Source organism: Clinocottus analis, unplaced genomic scaffold (genome assembly GCF_023055335.1).
Source record: "Clinocottus analis isolate CAN_PGR_092001 unplaced genomic scaffold, fCliAna1.0.p SCAF_17, whole genome shotgun sequence".
Lineage (NCBI taxonomy): Eukaryota > Metazoa > Chordata > Actinopteri > Perciformes > Cottidae > Clinocottus > Clinocottus analis.
In genome coordinates, this window is record NW_027175898.1 from 10,223,525 (window position 1) to 10,242,408 (window position 18,884).

General features: G+C 42.0%; 1 protein-coding gene across 7 annotated transcripts in view; it reads right to left on the bottom strand.

Moving 5' to 3' along the window:
- Nucleotides 1-18,884, bottom strand: part of qkia (QKI, KH domain containing, RNA binding a) — a 65,212-nt gene that overhangs the window by 43,249 nt on the left and 3,079 nt on the right. The window lies entirely within an intron of this gene.

Consider the following 18,884-nt stretch of genomic DNA (forward strand, 5'->3'; position numbering starts at 1 on the left):
TGGAGTCAGGGAGGGTGTTGCACTATTTCCATCTCTCATGAGACTTTTGAGCAGTTGGGAGCACTATATTAAACTCAAGCTGGGGAACCTGACACTCAAGGCTTTGAGGTCAGGCAAGCTTTTTCTGAGGGCATCTATAGTTAACCTTGTGCAAAATTATAAGGTGGGTCAAACTTGCAAAACTAGGTTTTAGTTATTGTCTAAAGTTAGAAGACCTATACACCTTTACAATAAACAAAAAAAGTTTAAAAAATAAATAAAATGGATTTAGCCATGGCATCAGTTTGCAGGGATTTCATGTTCAGGTGAGAACCTGTTTTTTCTTGATACTGTCGATGACAAACTGACAAATGTGTGATAGATGGGCTCACGGACACTGACAAGCATGCACACAAACATCTGGCCTGCAGCTGTGTGGACAACACCTGCGGGACACATCGGCCCTGTACAAACATGCCAGGAGACACGGCCCAGAGTGACTATTCCCTTCTAACATGACCTCAACACTCTGTGGTCCGCAGATACTCCCAGTAGTCCCTAAAGATGAATTCATCCTCATGGTATCTGGCCCAGAAGACAGATTACATCAGTCCTAACCAACACCAGCGGCTTCAGTCAACATCCAGGCTTTGTGTATGAGCAGAGGGGTTTGGCAGTGACACATCTCACAGGGAGGAAACAGGAAAGCATAACAAAGGGCGTAATGGGAATATGAAAAACAGGAACCGTAAACTACAAATGATTATGTGTCGTTTGTCAAAAGAACACTAAACATAAAGGCCAAGTGGTTGAAAAGACAGTATTTTAACCACACCGTCTTAAATATAATCACTTTAACCCATTGATGGATATGCAAATCTATTCACAGCCTGATCTCTCTTAGTTAGCAGTGATCACATTCTATGAAAAGGAAATGCCCCTCGGTACTTTACTTGCTGAGCCTGTCTCTTCAGGCAAACAGTAATAAACAGAAGAGCCATTTAACAGACCACTGGTGGACTAAGCGCGTGTGTAGTAGCCATCAATGACGAATAAAGAAGAGCCGACATTCTCTGCTTTAGAAAAAAATCTGTTCTGTCCATAGCGCACAGAAAAAGCCAATATGATGTGTTCTATTTCCAACCTCCAATATATCCAAGAGACGCCATTCTTCTGATGGCGAGAGAAGAAAAAAGTGTGCACACGTGACAATGCTACCCAACAACCACCAGCAACCCTCTCCCCCCTCCCCCTAATTCTATTTCCTCTAGCTGAAATGCCACATTAACATAAGGGGGCCGTGCTGGGCCATCAGTGGGGACGTGCAGCATTTGACAACCACTAATTTCGGTGTGGCAAGTCTTTTCTGAAGCGCTGCGCTCATCTACAAATTACCCCCTGCTTTGCACACCCAACAAAATCATTTGTCTAGCTGTCCACCCAGGCAGAAAAGGCTTTTGTAAGAAAGACACAAGTGAAGTGAGGGAGACTAAGGATCACTATCTTAGGAGGATTGGAAAAAGGAGAAAGACAATAAGCAGGAAGGAGTAAGAGGAGAGTTACAAGCAGGCAAGCAAATATTACATTTGTATTGTTTTTGGACATTGAATGGCAACATGTATTCATTTGTTCAACATCGATATGTCAGGGGCAATAACAGATCCCCTTTTATTCCTCTTCAGCCGTCTCGCCAATCAGTGCCAGTGTTTCAAAAACTTGGCTCAGCAAAGCACACACACAAACAGCACTTTGTTTGGTGTGAACGCAGTATAAGTGTGCACGCACTTATACAGCCAAGTGAGCTCACTTACTCACAAAGAGAATAAAATATTTCTGTTTCGCGTTTTACCCAAACATCTGTAAGGAAGAAACAAAAGTCAACCTTGAGAGTAGTTGGAGGGCAGAGTAGAAGAAGGTTTGATGAGACAGAGAGAAATATAACCAGTGCTGAGCAAGCAGAAGGCACTTAACTCTCAATGCTCTTTTCTGCCTCAAGTAAGTTAACATTTCAGATGATCTTTAATTTTTTTGTTTCTCTCTTTATCTGCCCTCTCCTAAAACCTTCAGTGACAAAGGAAAATGTCAGAAGCTGCGGGTGCGGATTTATCTGCCCTTGGTAAGCACAAGTAAAGAGACCTTATCCTATTGGTGAGATGACCGCAATGGCAGGCGGATGCCGTTTGAGAGGCAGTGGGCTGAGGAACATGATGGGAGAGGAAGAGGCTGTAACATGAGCTTGTTGACCATGAAAAACATTGGGGGTAAAAACAGCCATTTGTCCCTTAAAAGATGGTTGCCAGCTTAGTTGTCACCATGTGACGTTGTTGGACCCTCAAGACAAATCTAGTTCTTTTTTGGGTCAAACTTAAGATGATGCTTGAATATCGGCCGTGATATGGGTTAATGATGACTGAGTGAATACTTAGTATTTAGATATTTCTAAAATTTATACCCAGCATTTGTGACTATGTTCCAAGCAATAGTCTAATTATTTTCTGATTTAATCAAGACACTAATTAATTAAACAGCTAATTTCAGAAAATTACAAAAGTCAATTTACTTTATACTCAGTATTTAGATATTTGTAAAATTTGTACCCAGCATTTGTGACCATGTTCCAAGCAAGTCTAAAGAATTATTTTCTGATTTAATCAAGATACTAATTAATTAAACAGCTACTTTCATAAAATTACAAAAGTTAATTTACTGATAAGCAAAATGAAATGTGTTGACATAATTTAATGAAGCTTAAAAAACAGCATTCCAACCCAATAATCTGCACAATTAGAGTTTTTACTTTGGTCCCACTACGGTCTCGATTTGTATTGCATATTGCTTTATAGTCAGATTTGTTCCCAAATAGAGACTATTACCTCTTGATAGGGCAAGGAAGAACGAGGCCTAGACTTGAGAGTTATATGCACAAGGGAGGAAAAGATAGAAGGAACAGAGAAAAACAAATCCATTAAGTGTAACTACTCATCTGAACGAGTGATATTTCACGGACTCAGCCACCATGAACTCAGCACCAAGGAATAGGGAGGCTTTTCATTTATTCAGCCGAGCCTGATGCCAAAAAGACGAACACATAGAAGTAGCACCAGCAGATTTAAGGGGAATTTTTCCGGAGAGGTTGGGATATGGGACAGGAAAGGCATGAGACAAAGGAATAGTCAAATGAGGGAGACATATCAAAAAAGGGAGCTAAGAGAGAGAGAGAGAGAGAGAGAGAGACAGAGACAGAGACAGAGACAGAGAGAGAGAGAGAGAGAGAGAGAGAGAACGAAACGAAAGGCGGAGTAAAACAAAAATGTATGGAATAGTCAAGAAGGAGGTAGTGTAATCAGGTTTAAGACTAGTGAAGACCATTTAGCTAGACCGACTCCACAAGAGAACAGGAACAAGTCCATTAAGAGACCAAAAATAGACCTTCTCCATGACTGCTTTGTCCTCTCCCTGTAGCTCAAAGCAAAACGCTCTCTGACCATGCAGAGCACCTCTTTCCATATAAGTGGAGAGTGTGTGTGTGTGTGTGTGTGTGTGTGTGTGTGTGTGTGTGTGTGTGTGTGTGTGTGTGTGTGTGGAGAAGCAATGGGTAAGTAATCGGTGTGATAAGCTTTGCCTAAGAAAAGCAGCTTCAGATGCCTTGTGATGTCTGGTTGAAAAAAAAAATAAGCTGATGATATCTGGCACCTGAAATAGATCAAGACTAACACCAATTCATCTTGAAGAAGAAATTAGCAAATGTTTAACTTTGCAGTGAATGAATGAGTCCTGCCTGTTGAAAGCGGTTAAAAAAAACTGCAGCGTTTGAAATCATTCCATCTTTTTCTGAATGCACTGGTGATCATAGTTAATTCATGATTATAACAGGGTAAATATAGACTTAAAACATAGTGGTCGTGTCACAAAAAAAAAAGTAAAATCACCGCAATCACAGATACACCTAAATGTACCGGTGCTGAGCGAAACAAGCCTTTTCACTTTAAAGCTGTGCACTTTAGCAATCACAAAGCCTGGGTACCCGTTGCAAACGAAAGGATTTGGGCGTTTAATGCATTCCTGCCCTTTATTCATGGCACAGACGACTTTATCCAAGACGACACTCCACTTCAACAGTTTAGGGGTTTGGCAGGCCAAGCATATGAACGACGGAGGTTTCTTTTAAAGCAGGGAGCAGAAATATAGTGTGCATTGGTGGGGGTGACTGAGCCATGAAAACGTATGCATTTCTGGGTCTTATCGTCAACTAACAGCTGCCTCCTCTCTCCCCCCTCCCTCTTTGTGAGGAAAGAAAAGTTTTTACTTCCTAATCTTTGATTTAACAGTAGGCCTACACTGCACACTCCTTTGATGTTCTTGCACAAACTATTCCTGTGCGGTTAATGAGTATACTATACTATCAGCAGAGTTAAAAACAGCATAGGTAATTCAATTCCTAAAAGGAAAATACTAGGTTTGAAATATTCCATCACAAGAGATTGCCTGGGGGAACATTTGCATTCATGAACTTTAATGTCAACATAGCCAGAGGGGCAGCCTTTCACTTGCCTTTGTTTACAATTGACCAGATTGTAAATGTAATGTAACAGATTGTAGGAGTGTAACAGTAAGCATGAGAATCACAATATGTTTAGTACAGGATGCGTACGTTCGGTAAGCGACTAGTTTTGGTTTTAAAAAGCCCTATAAACAACGCAATTAGGATAAATAACAACACCAGACAAGCAGGAGTAAATCAGACTGTGTATCAACACATTTTAACCTAATTAAGGCATTGTTATGTCTCTAGGAATAGAAACATCAAACATACTAACTCATTTGCAAGAGCATAACCCATTGTGTCCGTTACTTGCAGTAGTCACACACTTGTGTGCCAGGCACTCTCCCCATGGCATCCAAGCAGCCTCTTTCCACCGATTCAGAGAGAGTAAAGGCAACAATAAACATCATAGGAGTGTTTATTGCTGTGGATATGTGACGATAGTCAGGCGTAGAAAACAAAAAGTGCTTGAGCCCCTTGTAATTAAGCCGGGGCAAAGCAGACACCGTCTTTTGTTTTCATTGCCTTTCATTGTTAGCCTAAATCCTAACAAAATGATCACCACCACTATGGACAGGTCATTGATTAAAACTGTTAATGTTCTCTCAATGAATTAAAAACAAATTCTAAGTAATAAAGAAAAACACATCTCAGCATTGCATTAGAGTGACTCATCCACACAGTTCCTGAACCCTGACATGATGTGGATATAAGCGCTGGGCCCCAAAGGCTGAGGGGTCTAAATGGCTCTCGACAGAAATGATGGTGTGGATTGCTGGCAGCCAGAGGGAGAGATTTATGTTGTGTGTCAGGGATTCTCCTAAGGCCCGCTGGGTAAAAAGCTACAGCGTCAAGTCTTTAAGTAGATGGGCCACTAAATAAACGGCTAGCATAACAAGGTTTTGGGATCCTCTTCTCCCCGATCCAGGTCAAAATATATTGAATTACAGAAAAAAATCTCCCATACACACATGCTTACTCATCTCATGGTTAAACAGCAAACCATTGAGGAACTGTGCTTTCATCCAAATTGGGTACGAACGGTTGATGCATTCTACACCAGTAAAATGCTTACACAGTAACGCACTCCCTTTTAAGGTTATATACTGCAATGCATGCACGTAATATCCAAGCCAACTACCTCCCCAATAGCAGCATGTTCCACTCTGATCATCAATAATGAGCTGAAGCTGCCTCAAAACACACAAATACAACATTTAGCCTTAGTCCAACAATACACAGGAACGTGCGTGTGCCCTGAAACAAACTTGAGGACATGCAATACACATAGAACATACAGAGAGAGAAGTGAACTATTAAAAGCGTCCACAAACACATGAGTTAATGAGCTTTTGTGTTTGTAGGAAAGGCTCTCCTGGGACAGTGAACCCACAGAAATAACTCCATGCAGAAGGAGAGAATCTGCCTTGGAGAAAATTCTGCTCAGCAAATACAGCAGGAAACGGTGCTACATCTTTCCTCTCCCTTACCATCTACTGACACATATTTACATGTTGCACATCAACCCCACATTCTCCTGTGACTCTTACCGGTTTAAATCAGTTTAAATTCCCTTTTCAGTGGAAACCAGTGCAACAAAGTAATTTGTAAAATGCAACAAAAAAAACAAAAATGTCTATCTTTTTATTTTAAGACACCAAACCCAAATCAGGATTATTAGAACTGCATAATACATTTACAATATGATTTTTTAAAAAGGATATAATGTGTTAATAATAATGTATTCAGATCCACAAGCTTTTAGCAACTTGGTAATTTAATTGTTTGTATTTTTAAATGATTTAATTGATCCATCAATCAAACCATGGTTTAAAAACATTCTAACATTCCTAATGGCGTCAGAAATAAGGACATCGTTTACCTTTTTCATTATTCCGGCTGAACCCCTAAGAATATGTACATTTTAACAGCAGAATGTGTAGGTGTGGCGATGGCCAAGAACAGCAATCAGCAAAGCCATTAATCATAACTGGTGACAAATGCAATGTTTTCCTGGGGCTGTCACTGTGACTGCATGCAGGAAAGGGGAAAAGTGCCAAGCTGAATGTGGCTTTCTGAGTCTGCTGGCAGCAATGGTGGGCTATAGGTGCGTGTCATAGCACGTTAGTTTGGTGATTAAACAAAGCAAACAGACAAGCAGAGAGGGACGAAAGGATAGACAGAGCTGAGGGGAGGCAAGAAAGAAGCAGAAACGGTGATAAAGGTTGACAAAGGTGATGCAATTCTATTTGCAACAGTTTGATTGTCTTACATCTGAGGAAATGTATTTACCTTGGCACAACAGCCAAACAAATACTGTTTGACTAGAGTGACTGCTGTCACATAACTCCAGCACCATTCAGCGACATAAGATACAGTGGATCTCCTGGAGAACGCAGCCCCAAAAGTAGGCCAAGTTAACTCAAGCTTGAGGAGTAAGGATGACAATTTTGAGATCACGATAAACAACTGTCAAGTGGCCCACAAACACAGAGACCACAAACGCAGCTTCGAAGAGTGTTTGAAAAATGAAATGACAATTACTAGAGCTTTTCCTCAGAAGTTCACAAAATACTTCGGCCAGTGGTTAAGGTCAGCTGCCGAGAACGATTGCTACGTTGATTGTATTTGTAAAAAAAATCATTTAAAAATAGTAAAAGCAATTTAATGTTTATTCACAGTTTACACGCAACACTGCGATCTAAACACGTTAAGAAAATCTTGTAAAAGGCTATATCTGGAATTTAAAAACATACCAGTCGCATCAGTTTTTCATACTTATTTTCAAAAAGGTGTTTTTGTAGTCAGCCACATTTGGCTTAACATTATTCCAAAAAAAAAAAAGTTGGAAAAGAATCTCATCTTTACCTTCTCGCTCACACCCACATGCTAACCCATTCCAAACTTAACTGTGAATTGAGTGGTTCAGACTGTATCTGCAGAGCTATTAAGACCTCAGACTAAAATTAGAATAAGGGATCATCGCATTTGATGATGTGGAACTGCTTTATGGGGCTGTGTGCCGGTGGGGGCACGCTAGCAGCTCAATGAGCCATAGGAGTGCCAGTTTTGTGCACTTAGTGGGGTCTACCATAGAGTGAGGTGAAACTGGCAGGGAGGGCTGGCTCGATACCGAACCATAATGGCTTACTCTTAATGGTTGCCGCAAGGGGCCAACGTTCATTACTCTCTGCGTGGGGGGACTTTAACAAAATCCTGGGGTTAGACTTGCGAGTACATGCACGCTCACACACACTTAAACTTGGGGGAGGCACCGCGAGGCACATGAGCAAGATGGAAAGCTACAGAAACGGTTTTCTTCCCTTCACACGCTGACGAAAAACTATCATCCTTACAGGAGGCATGACAAGTGTTAGTGTGGTAGTTAACAGAAAGCTGAAAGCTGCTTAAGGTAATTTCATAATATCGCTAATTTATCAACGATTGCAGAAATATTCTAGTCCGGCGCAGCACAAATTAGAGTTCTGTGCTAATACCTCCTCTCTCCTCAGTTCACCTTTTTAAGTAGCCCAACACCCTAGCTCAGCTGAAACAGCCATCCTAATACACACAAATGCAAACTCAGGCTCCCTCTAAAATACCAAGCAAAGAAAGGCTATTTTACTGCTGCTTGTGCCATCTAAAAGGGAGAGCGATATGTAGCGTTAAATTGGAAGTCACAGCAATAGTCACTTAACAGGCTGGCTTTAAGAGAGAAGCCTCATGAGCTGAAAATGGTTTCACAAATTTGAGGGGATATACTTGGTTGAAAAGGAAATAGCCTGCCTCTGAAAGCTCCAATACAAGGAGAAATCCCACCCTTTATCGTCATGATATATACTATATTCCATTCATACTAAAAACAATGCCTACAGAAGCAGTCAAAACCAGTGAATTAATTAGTATGAACACAAACTGACAGACACACTCAAAGCATTAAAAAAGCATGTGCACAAACAGCCAAGCAGATTGTTGTTTTTTCTGCATCTCATGGGATCTCATTTCACAGACTTTACCTGCCAGTAAAATCAGGCAGACAAACAAAAGCAAGGCCTGAGCCGTGCTGCACAATGCTGCTCAAGAATCCCTCTCTCACTTTGCTTTAACCCATTTGCCTCTACTTTTAGTGTTTCGGGGATGTACGCGTGCAACTTAGGTATCTAGGAACACAAATGTTTTATCCACTAAGGCCTCGGGCATCAACACTTGGACTCTCTCACTCACACACACACACACACACAGTGAAAAAGCGAGACAGGGAATGGGAAGAATAACAGGATGAAGAGTCAGGATGCATGTTGGTGGGATGTATGTCTGTGAACAGCCCTTGGCCCCATTTTGCATTGACCAGGAACCATGTCCTCTCGCTCGTGAAAAAGGGTCCCACCCCCGTCTTTTGCCCACTGTCCGGAGACGCCCAAAAAGATTGACGTTTGTTAGGATTTGAGGAAAAGGCTATGCCTCACAAGAGGACTGAAGAGTTAGACAAGACTGTCGACTAATATTACGATGATCTAAAAATGCAGAATGTTATTCATCTATTAAACACATCTTAATTAAGTGTGTCTACCACTGCACACAGCTGACCCTTTCCTCATGCAACAATGGCAGGAAAGGTCCAGCTGTCAGAAGAGGAAACAAGACAGGAAGAGGTTGGAAGGAAAGGTTCTGACAGTCAATGTGACGAGAAAAGATAACAGTCTCAGTACTTCCTGTCCCACCCCTTTAGCTAAGGAGACCACAGCACTCTTAACTTATGAGGAAAAAATATATTTTGTCTGTATAATCAAAAACCTATCTTTGTCCAAAGAGATAATATATTATGCTTCCAAAATGATCATGGCCTAAATCCATAGAAAAGAACAGTGCTTATAGTAAGACTATAGTCAACTGACAGAGCACAAATTGGTTAATGTTAAGGGAACGAAGTAAGAGATGTAAGCTTCAGTTGGTTATTTCCATCAGTTAAACGCTGTCTAAATGGCAAAATAGAAATAGATTAAGACTGAGGCTGCATTTTAAGTGTACACCTTTGGTAAATCCTTACATCAACTGTGTGGCATTTTTTGGCAAGGAACAAATGGAAGCAGCAGGAGCCTGTCATAAGTTTGCTACCGAGAATGTCAACAAACTGAAAATCTATTAAATGTGTTTTTGGTAGGTTCGGGGGTGACCTAATTATCTCTCTTTATCAGGAAAGAGGTCACTTCATTTCGATAAGACATAAATACATTTTCAGTATTGTTTTTAATTATGATTGTTGTTATTTCCCGTCCCTGGCAGCTGGAGCTCCATTCAGGGCACACGGTGGATTCCTCTGATTTAGTACGACATGTGGAAGGAAAGCTGCGTTGACATCTATCGACTAAACCACTTAATCGCCAATCTCTATTAAAAAGGCCCCCTACAAGAGTCTAGGGGCTAACCAAAAGCTAGAAAAAGAAGAAGCTATGTCAATAATGGACATTAATTTAAATATAGTGATGTGTAGCTACTAAAATACAAAAAGAGCTATCAAGTATTATTTTTTAAGAAAATTTTCAAAAATAGTTATAATCCCACGCAATCAAATACAACAGCCCTGCAATAACTCCCACCTTTATGCATTCCACTATATGTTTGTGTCACATGCAGTGGCCCATTTTAATAATTAAAAAATAAACACTAATGACGACAGTTTAATGCCATCTTTTCTTTTTTGATACATACTCGCTCATTGCAAGCTTATTATTAGGTACACCATTTTTTGGGTGGGTTTTAGTTGCCAGTGCAAATTATTTACTGTATCATCAAGTAATTTTGCAGTTGTGATTACAGTCGACAGTGATGCACGTAATACAATGCAGAATTTAAGCAGGGCTTGAATGCTCTATGCAGAAAAGACATGAATTATAAAAACAGGAAGACAAACAGGTTACATCACAAAGTGTATGCATGCGTGTCAGCTGTTGTTTTATCCCCAGTCACCGGGCCTGCCGGGGCTTGTATCTAGCATCTTAAGTTTAAATCCAACAGCCAGTCTCTGTCTCTGGGCGTGACGATGCACAGAATCACACCACAGCCGTTGTGTCTTTGTGCCGGCTCTTCATTGTATTTGTAACCTAACCTAACATTTTTTCAGGATCTGAATCGAATCAATTCAAACGCCTACTCTTGTACAATACACATTAGACTCACAAGTATTGTGTTAAATATATTGATGGATGCTCATGGTCCTTTGCCTGAACTTGAATTGTAAACATGGATGGATTGTGTGCAAGTGTTGGTAGCTGTAAGTTAAACGTGTACAGCTGCTTCTCTATGAAGAACAAGCAGGCCTGGCACTGGTTAGAGACACAGAAACTCTCGATGTCTGATACACTTTGATGTATTAAGTTTGCTTGTCTTAAAAGGAAAGACAAGGAAAAAAAGAATACAAGGCTCCCCTGACCTTCTCCCTTCTGTCTGCAGATCATCAGAGGAGCTGCTCTTTGGCTGTGTGTTTTGGTCTGGTTGTCTGATCCTGGAGATCTTTCAGTTGATTTTCTTTGTCTGACGAATCATGTTGAACGTACCATTTATAGCATTAAAAAACACAGACATTGGAGGGTCATTAACCACTGCGTCAGAGAATCATAAAGGGATGAGCAAAAAAGACTCAACTGTCATTAACCAAGCTTCCAGTACTCTTAAGCCTTTGAACATTGATCTGTCTCATTGCCTCAATGCGCTTTTTTATGAGGACTTTACAAATCTGCAAGAGCATACAAGTGTGCAAAATTACAGCCATTAGGTGCAGGCATGTTGTTCTCTACCAACCAGTGTTTGAGCCTCGGAGTGATTGAGTGGAGTCAAGCAAATACTATGGTCCTGAGCGTAGACAGTGAGAGCTACGCTGATGCAAACAGACAGACCACGTAGCAGGCCTTTAATGTCACCACTGGTCCTCACATGAAAGAGGCAATGTAGCCCTAAGGCTGGATTTTTGCTTCACATACAAGTATAGAGGAAAGCTGCAATAGAGAAAACAAATGTAAGAATTGAGCGGGAGAAGAAAAATCTGGAAAAACAGGAGATGACAAAAGAGAACAGCAGTAGAGTCACTCTGCTAAAATAAATAGTTAAAAGACAAAGCCAGGGAAAATGAGTCATTCCCTTGGGAAAACGGATACAGATTTTCTCCTGTGGAAACACTATGACAATGATAGAAGGCCACATAAAATAAACAGAGGAGGTGGATGCATGTACATGGTTAAGACATAAAGGCAGCGATAACAATAAGAATGCAAACTGTGTGTCTGTGTGTGTGTTTGTGTGCGTTTGTGTGTGTGGACAGAGAATACGATTGTATATATGGTGATGAGGGAGGAGGAGCAGAGATAGAACCAAGGCCTGGTTCATCAAAAGTGTCAGATGTTCAATAAAAATACGATTGCAGGAAGAGATTCCATCACAAACAGCCAAAACACATGTCAGACAAATACTCTCGAAGAAGGCAAAGGGGAGAAGAGAGGAAGGGTGGAACAGGGAAGGAAAGAGAGGGATTAGAGGGGACAGAGAGAGACAAGTCCATCTCCTGGCAGACTATTCTTCACCTGAAGGTGTCAACAGCAGCTGGTGCTTTGGCACCTTCCTCATTCCCACACCTGTCTCCCCTGCCTTGTGCATCTACACATCGTCCATCTCTCGCTGCCTTTAACCACTAAAGGACCACTAAGAATCACAATAAATTATTTTACAGACACACTGTAGGAAATCACCCACATATATCTAATCCAAAACTGCAATAGCAATTTTAGTCAAATCACTCATTTCTTAATTCACGGTTCTCTGCGTCACAGAGTGTGTTCTGACACCTCCCGCGAGAAAATACACACCAGACAGACCGGAGCAGCTGTAATCTTATCCAATATGACAACAAAGCAACACCTCAGAAGTTGTTTGTGGGCAACATGTAATGACACAAAGCCGGAAAGGCTAAAGTTAAGTCCTAAGGGTGCTTAAGTTGCATTTACAAGGTAGCCAGAAAGTTAGTAGTTAAGTTAGGCCGTGTCTACTACCGAAAACTTTACGAAGTACACCGCAATACAATGCACTATAACACAGTGCACTAACATATGTAGTGCACTGTGTCGCTGATAAGCGCTGTATCAAATGGAACACTGTGGCGGAAGTGACGGATGCAAATCTGTTCGCGGCACCCGCGAAAATTAAGCCGGAAGTGACGTCCGCAAATCTGCTTGCGATGCCCGCGAAACTAAAACTGACAAAATGAACGCACTTCTTACCTTATTTTTGTCCCTTGTGTTCCCCTTTCTCCAACCTATGTGGAAACTGCGGCACCTCCACAATCGCGGCAGGAGGATATAAATAAATTAATAAAAAGCTGGTGAAATGGCTCCTCCTCTTCTGCTACGTAGCCAAGATGGTGCCCGTTCAGTGCGAGTAGTGTCCATCGCTTTACACTACATTTTTTGACTGTTTGCAGTGCGCCATCCGGGTACTTTCAGTGCACTGAATTCTGCTGGTTTTGTCAGTGTGGCGCACTTAGCACTGAAAGTCAGTGCTCGAAGTGCGCGGTAGTAGACACAGCCTTGGTTTTGTGACCTGTCAAAGATGGCAGCAGGAATGTCTTTGCACACAAATAACTTCAGGAGACAATTTACTATATGTGAGCTATGTAACTGTGTGCTAGCTACAACAGTATATTAAAAGCTTCTCAGGTCGGAGGTGCAATCCAAATTCAATCCCCAGTAATTAGGTCATGGTCGAGATCAGGGGTAAAATGTCAAGTAATGGGTAATTAGGGTGTTTAGCATATAGGGCAGGATTTAGGGAATTGTGAGAAAATTGCCTGGTGCTTGATTCAAAAGGACATGGTTATAACGAGCCATTTGGCACTCTGCACGCAGCTAAGATAACAAAGTGATAAATGCAATATTTAAAAATGCATTGCAATGTATCAGGCTCATTTTACAGACAGCACTTGTATACACACTTCTATGTGAACTGGTAGGATTGACCCAGTGTGTGTGTCTGGCCCATTAAAGCACAAAAAGCCATTGTGCATCATTAGGTGAGGGGGAGGAATGGAGAGACAGAGGGGTGGAGTGTGGAGCTGAGGGAGGGGTCAGTGACCTTCCTCATAACTAACCAAATGACCTCATTCACAGCACATAGGAATCCTCTGTCTCCCCCCACTGTTCTTTATCACATTCACCATCCTCCCCTCTCGGCAGCCTTCTACGCCTTTTTCCTTTCAGCGAAAACAATCAATCAACTGAGCAGGGACGAGGCTCATGCTCACTAACCCTTTCATATACACAGCACATTCTTTATGCCAGTCTTTCCTATGCCACACACAGTGCCAGAGAGGGACTTTTGTTTCACCAATTAAAGTCTAATCATACATAATCAACCATTGTTTCTGTTCTGTAATCTCTTCCCAACTACTGAACTGATAAGGGGAGACAGACTTAAGCCTCACCATAAACAGAAAAAACAGCGACGTACACTGAACAAACAGAACAATCACAAAACTTTTACTTGCAGTTGTGCAACTCTGACTTTATTCATGCACTGCTACAATCAGTTCGGGTTGAATGCGTAGCACGTGGGCATATATTATGCTCGGCAAATCATGTTTTACACTACAGCACAAAACTGAAGGGCAGACCGCCAGTGCAAAATACAACATGTGCAACACATGTAGTTCTTGTTAGGCAAAGCAGCCAGTATGTGCAACTTTGTCAGAAAGAGAGAGTTCAAGCTATTGTTTAGCTCAGAAGGTAAAGAAGGTAGTGGATTAAAAAAAAAGAAGGTCTGTACAGATTAGTTTTAACCTTTATTTATGATGTTGACATAAACATTTGAATCAAGCAGAGCTTTTTCTGTTTATATCCAGTATTTCTGAACAAAATATTATATTTCTAGTATTACACCATTTGAAGAATTCTTGTGTAAAAAGGGTAATTGTGGTGGAAATATTATGTATTAGCTTTTGATAAATGGTTGCACTGAAAAATGGCAGTGAAACCCATGTTTGGCAGAATATCGAGAGTAGAAAAGAGCAACAGGAATGTGAAGTAGTATGACATGGACTTTGACATCTAAAGACAAAAAAATGTGTTGAAGCTGGTGAGAGTCAGGGAAGCAGCTGAGTCGGGTTAAGACCGGAGCTCCCAGTGATTCATATTTGATGGCAGAAAGCTACAAAGGATCTCTCTACCTCTTGCCACCTCAGTTTCTGTGGCCCTATGGGAAGGTTATGGCAGCGCTGCCTGCTCTTGCCAAGCCTCACAGAAACAACACGGGCTGCTGAGGGACAGGTAAATTATTCATCTTTGATTTATCGGCCAGCCGGCAACTAAACCAAGGTAAAGGCTGCAACCCCCGGCAGACTGAGCCACTGGGGTGTTATAAAGAGGATGAGGCTAGAAAACCTCTTTGACTAGAGAGTTTGGACATGGATGAGGAGAAAATGAACAAAGACCTGACTATGTCACAAAATAAAAAGGTTTAGGAAAACATATGGGAACTTTGATAGTTTCAAACAAGTGGAATGAGGGTTGCAAGTGCCAGTGGTGAAACAAAAATGATCAAATAACAGTCAAATTATGGATTCAACATTTCTAGATATTTAAAGCAAGTAGACGTTCCTATGCCTCACTCTGGATGGTATTCACATTTAGCTGAGCAAAAACACACTACGAGTGTGTGGGGAAAACAAACACCAGGCTGGAGGTTAAGTGCTCTGACTGTGCTCCCGGTAACATTCCTGAGCCGGCTGCCAACGTTCGCTTGCCATTCCGCCTCTGAAAGGAGAGAAAATGAATGCAGAAGGGTGGGCGACTCAAGGAGAGGAACAAAGTGAGCATTCAGCTCATTTTCCTGATAAAACTGGGGAAGGAAATGGGGAAATATGACAAATGTTGCTGGCATGATCCCTGAAAAAAATAATTGTTAGACTTTAGATCTGTTGTGACTGTGCAGAGGCTTAAAAATTGAGAAAAAGAGAGAGAGGAAGAAAATAAGGGGAACTGTGAGTGAGAAGGGGTGGGAGAGCTATTCAAAGCACTCAAAGAATGCAACAGGGTGGGGCCCATACTTCTGAGAAATATTTTGCATGCTGCATATCCACACAAATGTGGAGGAGGGACAGTAGTTAAAAATCATGGTTTAAATTAAATCAAAAGAAAGCTGACAAACCAACCCTCTACGGGAGAGAGCACAAGAATGGGCTTCTTTTTTTACAACAGCCAGAAAACATCTCCCCACCCCTCCTTATCCCTGTCTGTCTGAAGGAAAAACAAACCGCTGATTCTGTCGTCTATTCCTATCTGAAATGGGTGTTACTTCCTGTCAGATGTTTTTGCATGAGACACAGAAATTGTACAAGCTGACATAACTTGGGTCAAGGGCAATGGGAGGCGCCATGGTTTTAGAAAAGGGAATAAACAACCACATTTTATGAACAAGTCTGTGTTAGGAAACTGTTGTGACATAATTATTACAACATCCCCTAATTCACCTTCCTCTTTAACACTGCTCGTTATCTCACACACACACACACACACACACACACACACACACACACACACACACACACACACACACACACACACACACACACACACACACACACACACACAGTGCATCTAGTTGCCTGGTTCGTCAATTTTATTGCGATTAATCTGTTTTAAGGATCCAAGAACTGAAAAAAAAGAGAAACTGCCTCTAGAAATGTGATGTCTCACAGCCGGCAGTAATAGAAGGAAAAACACATAGTTTTGGCGACAGCAAGCCAGATAGTCAGCGAGGGTAGGGCACGGAGACGGGAGGCCAGGCAGAGGCAGCGGTGATAAGAAGGCCCAGCACTCACGGGATTGAGGCCTGAGATAAGAGCTGGAACTGTCGCTGGACGACTTTATCTTACAGCACCCTCTGGGGGGTGGCATTGCTGGGGCTTGAGTGGGGCCAGGGGAGCAAGCTGGGTCTGAGGTTGGAACTAGAACATGAACTGAAGCTCACACAGGCACTGTGGTGGGGCTTCTGGACAGGAGGGCTGCAAGGCAGAGACATGTCAGAAGGACGACAGGAAAGGCAACACTGGGTCGTGCCACAACCCCTACACAGCACCCTGTCAGACTTATACCACCACCTAATTTATTACCAGGGAGGAGACTGAGAAAGAAGGATCACATGAGTGCAAATGAGAGCCAGACACAGAAAGACAGCACAAAGGCTCCAATTCTGCTTTCTCACTGGTGGCGACAGCTCAGTAAACCAGCTCACAGAATGGCTCTTGGTTAATTAAATTCCAGCTTATAAGTGGTGCTTTGGGAGAGAATGCGGGGAGAAGAAAGGGGGTTGGGGTTATAACACGTTTCAGCATGCGACAACAGTCCTGGCATAACACCCTAATTTCGCTCTTCCATCTCTCACGGTTCTAAACGGTTTCTTATTTTACAAGCGATATTCAGTCTTGTTAGCTGATACATTGATTGCATGTCAGAGGTTAATTGAGGTCTAGCCCTGAGCCAAGAAATGCCAAGGGTTAACCTACAGTGGGCAAGAACAGTGCTACAGATACAGAATAAAATGAACTAGATTGACTGAAATATGGGACATCAGGTGGAAAACCAATCACAGACTTCTAGCATTCTCTCATTTATCAAAATCTGTTCTCTAAATAGCGGTTCCCAAAGGAACAGTTCCCTACACAGGCAGGCACCACAGTGGACAGCAGACAGTTTGTCCTCCAAACGCTGACAGCTCTCCCGGGAAGGTCCTGTTAAATCAAGGCACACACGGAGCAAAACAAGCGGATACAAAACTGTATGCAAATGGGGGTGCTGCAGCCAGGAACAAATGGTACAATGCACCATGTGGCTCGGCAACACTGCGTGCAACGGAACAACGGGCCATTTCAACTATTATACAAACAAAGAGCCTTTAAGGAAAGCTAAGGGGAGCTTGGAATAAATACTTTTCAATAAATACAAAGTTCTCCATAGAAACACTCGAAACACTGCGTGACAAAAAAAAACAAAAAAAAAACTTCACTTTCTCCCATGCTCCACTAACTTACAACAGCGCCTGCACTTCACTACTAGGCTGCATCTCTAGATGTTATATGGGCTGTCTCCTCCTGCCAAGAGAAAATATAGCAATTTGAAGCAGCTTGTTGGCTGGCAGATCGTAAAGAGAAGTTAAAAAAAAAAACTCCATAGCAGGTGTCACCTCAGGGAGATGAACAACTGCAACGCAAGGGGATTTCAAAAGGGCCCTGTCAATCAGCCAGAGTGACCTTGAGGGACTACACATATTGGGAACTTAACAAGGGTGTCCATGATGCACTCACGCCACTAAAGCAGGGTGGAAGCAGTCGTCTCGCACAAGGGTGGTGTCAGCTTTCTTCTGCCGGGGAAACAGCTGTGTAGACATGCACAAAACGAAGGGGGGCGAGGGAGACATGTGCAGCTGTCGAAAGGGTATACTCTTGAGAGATGGACAATTTGAGAAAGGGTTTGAAGCTTCGCGAGATCTTTTTGCTCTCATTAGGCCCAATAATGTCTGACAAATGGAGGGCATTTAAGATGTTCAATGGCATTCATGCCCATGAAATAATACTTACTCAGAAAAGACGGGCTATTACTGTAATTTTATAAAACAACACATCAAAACTTCATACCAGAGTCGCTGCCTTGTTGACGAGTTAGGACAGCCCATAATTGTATGTTTATCACAAACATAAATAAAACTATCCTGAGCTTCTTTTTGGAGCTTTCTACTAAAAGTACAAATCCACTGGGAAAGAAAGTTAATTTGAGCACTAGTCACAGTTTCTTCTGTTATTTTAGAGTAATATAAATCACACAGACTGGATTGTGTTTTTTTTTTTTTCCTGGGTGGGGTCAGTTTTCACCAGTCCAGAACAGGGAGTGGGAGAAGGCTGGCCCCGAATATCGCCTCAGAGTCGTAGCTCTGTTCAAAGGGGAAAGCAAACCAAACCGCCCCTAACGGGAACCAGACAGGCCTCCTCTGCTCTGGGGTGGCTTTCATCACACACACACACAATTTTTGGCGGTAGGATAAAGTTTAGGCGGGTGCTGTGGAAACGCTTGTAAACCTTAGATTTGTGTGGTTTTGTAAGAAGGGCTGGGAAGTTGTGAGTGTCCCAGTCATGATTTCTTACGCACAAGGAGGGGGACCGTTTATCTGCCGAGTGTGGCAGTGACACGTCGGACCAGTCCAGCATTACAGATTGATTTCTAAACCCCTAAGAAACCCATTTTTCCAAAGTCACAACATCATATGATGCAATACATCAAATTGGAAAAGCCTTTTCTTGTAGGAAAAAAATGACAAGCAAATCAGTTAC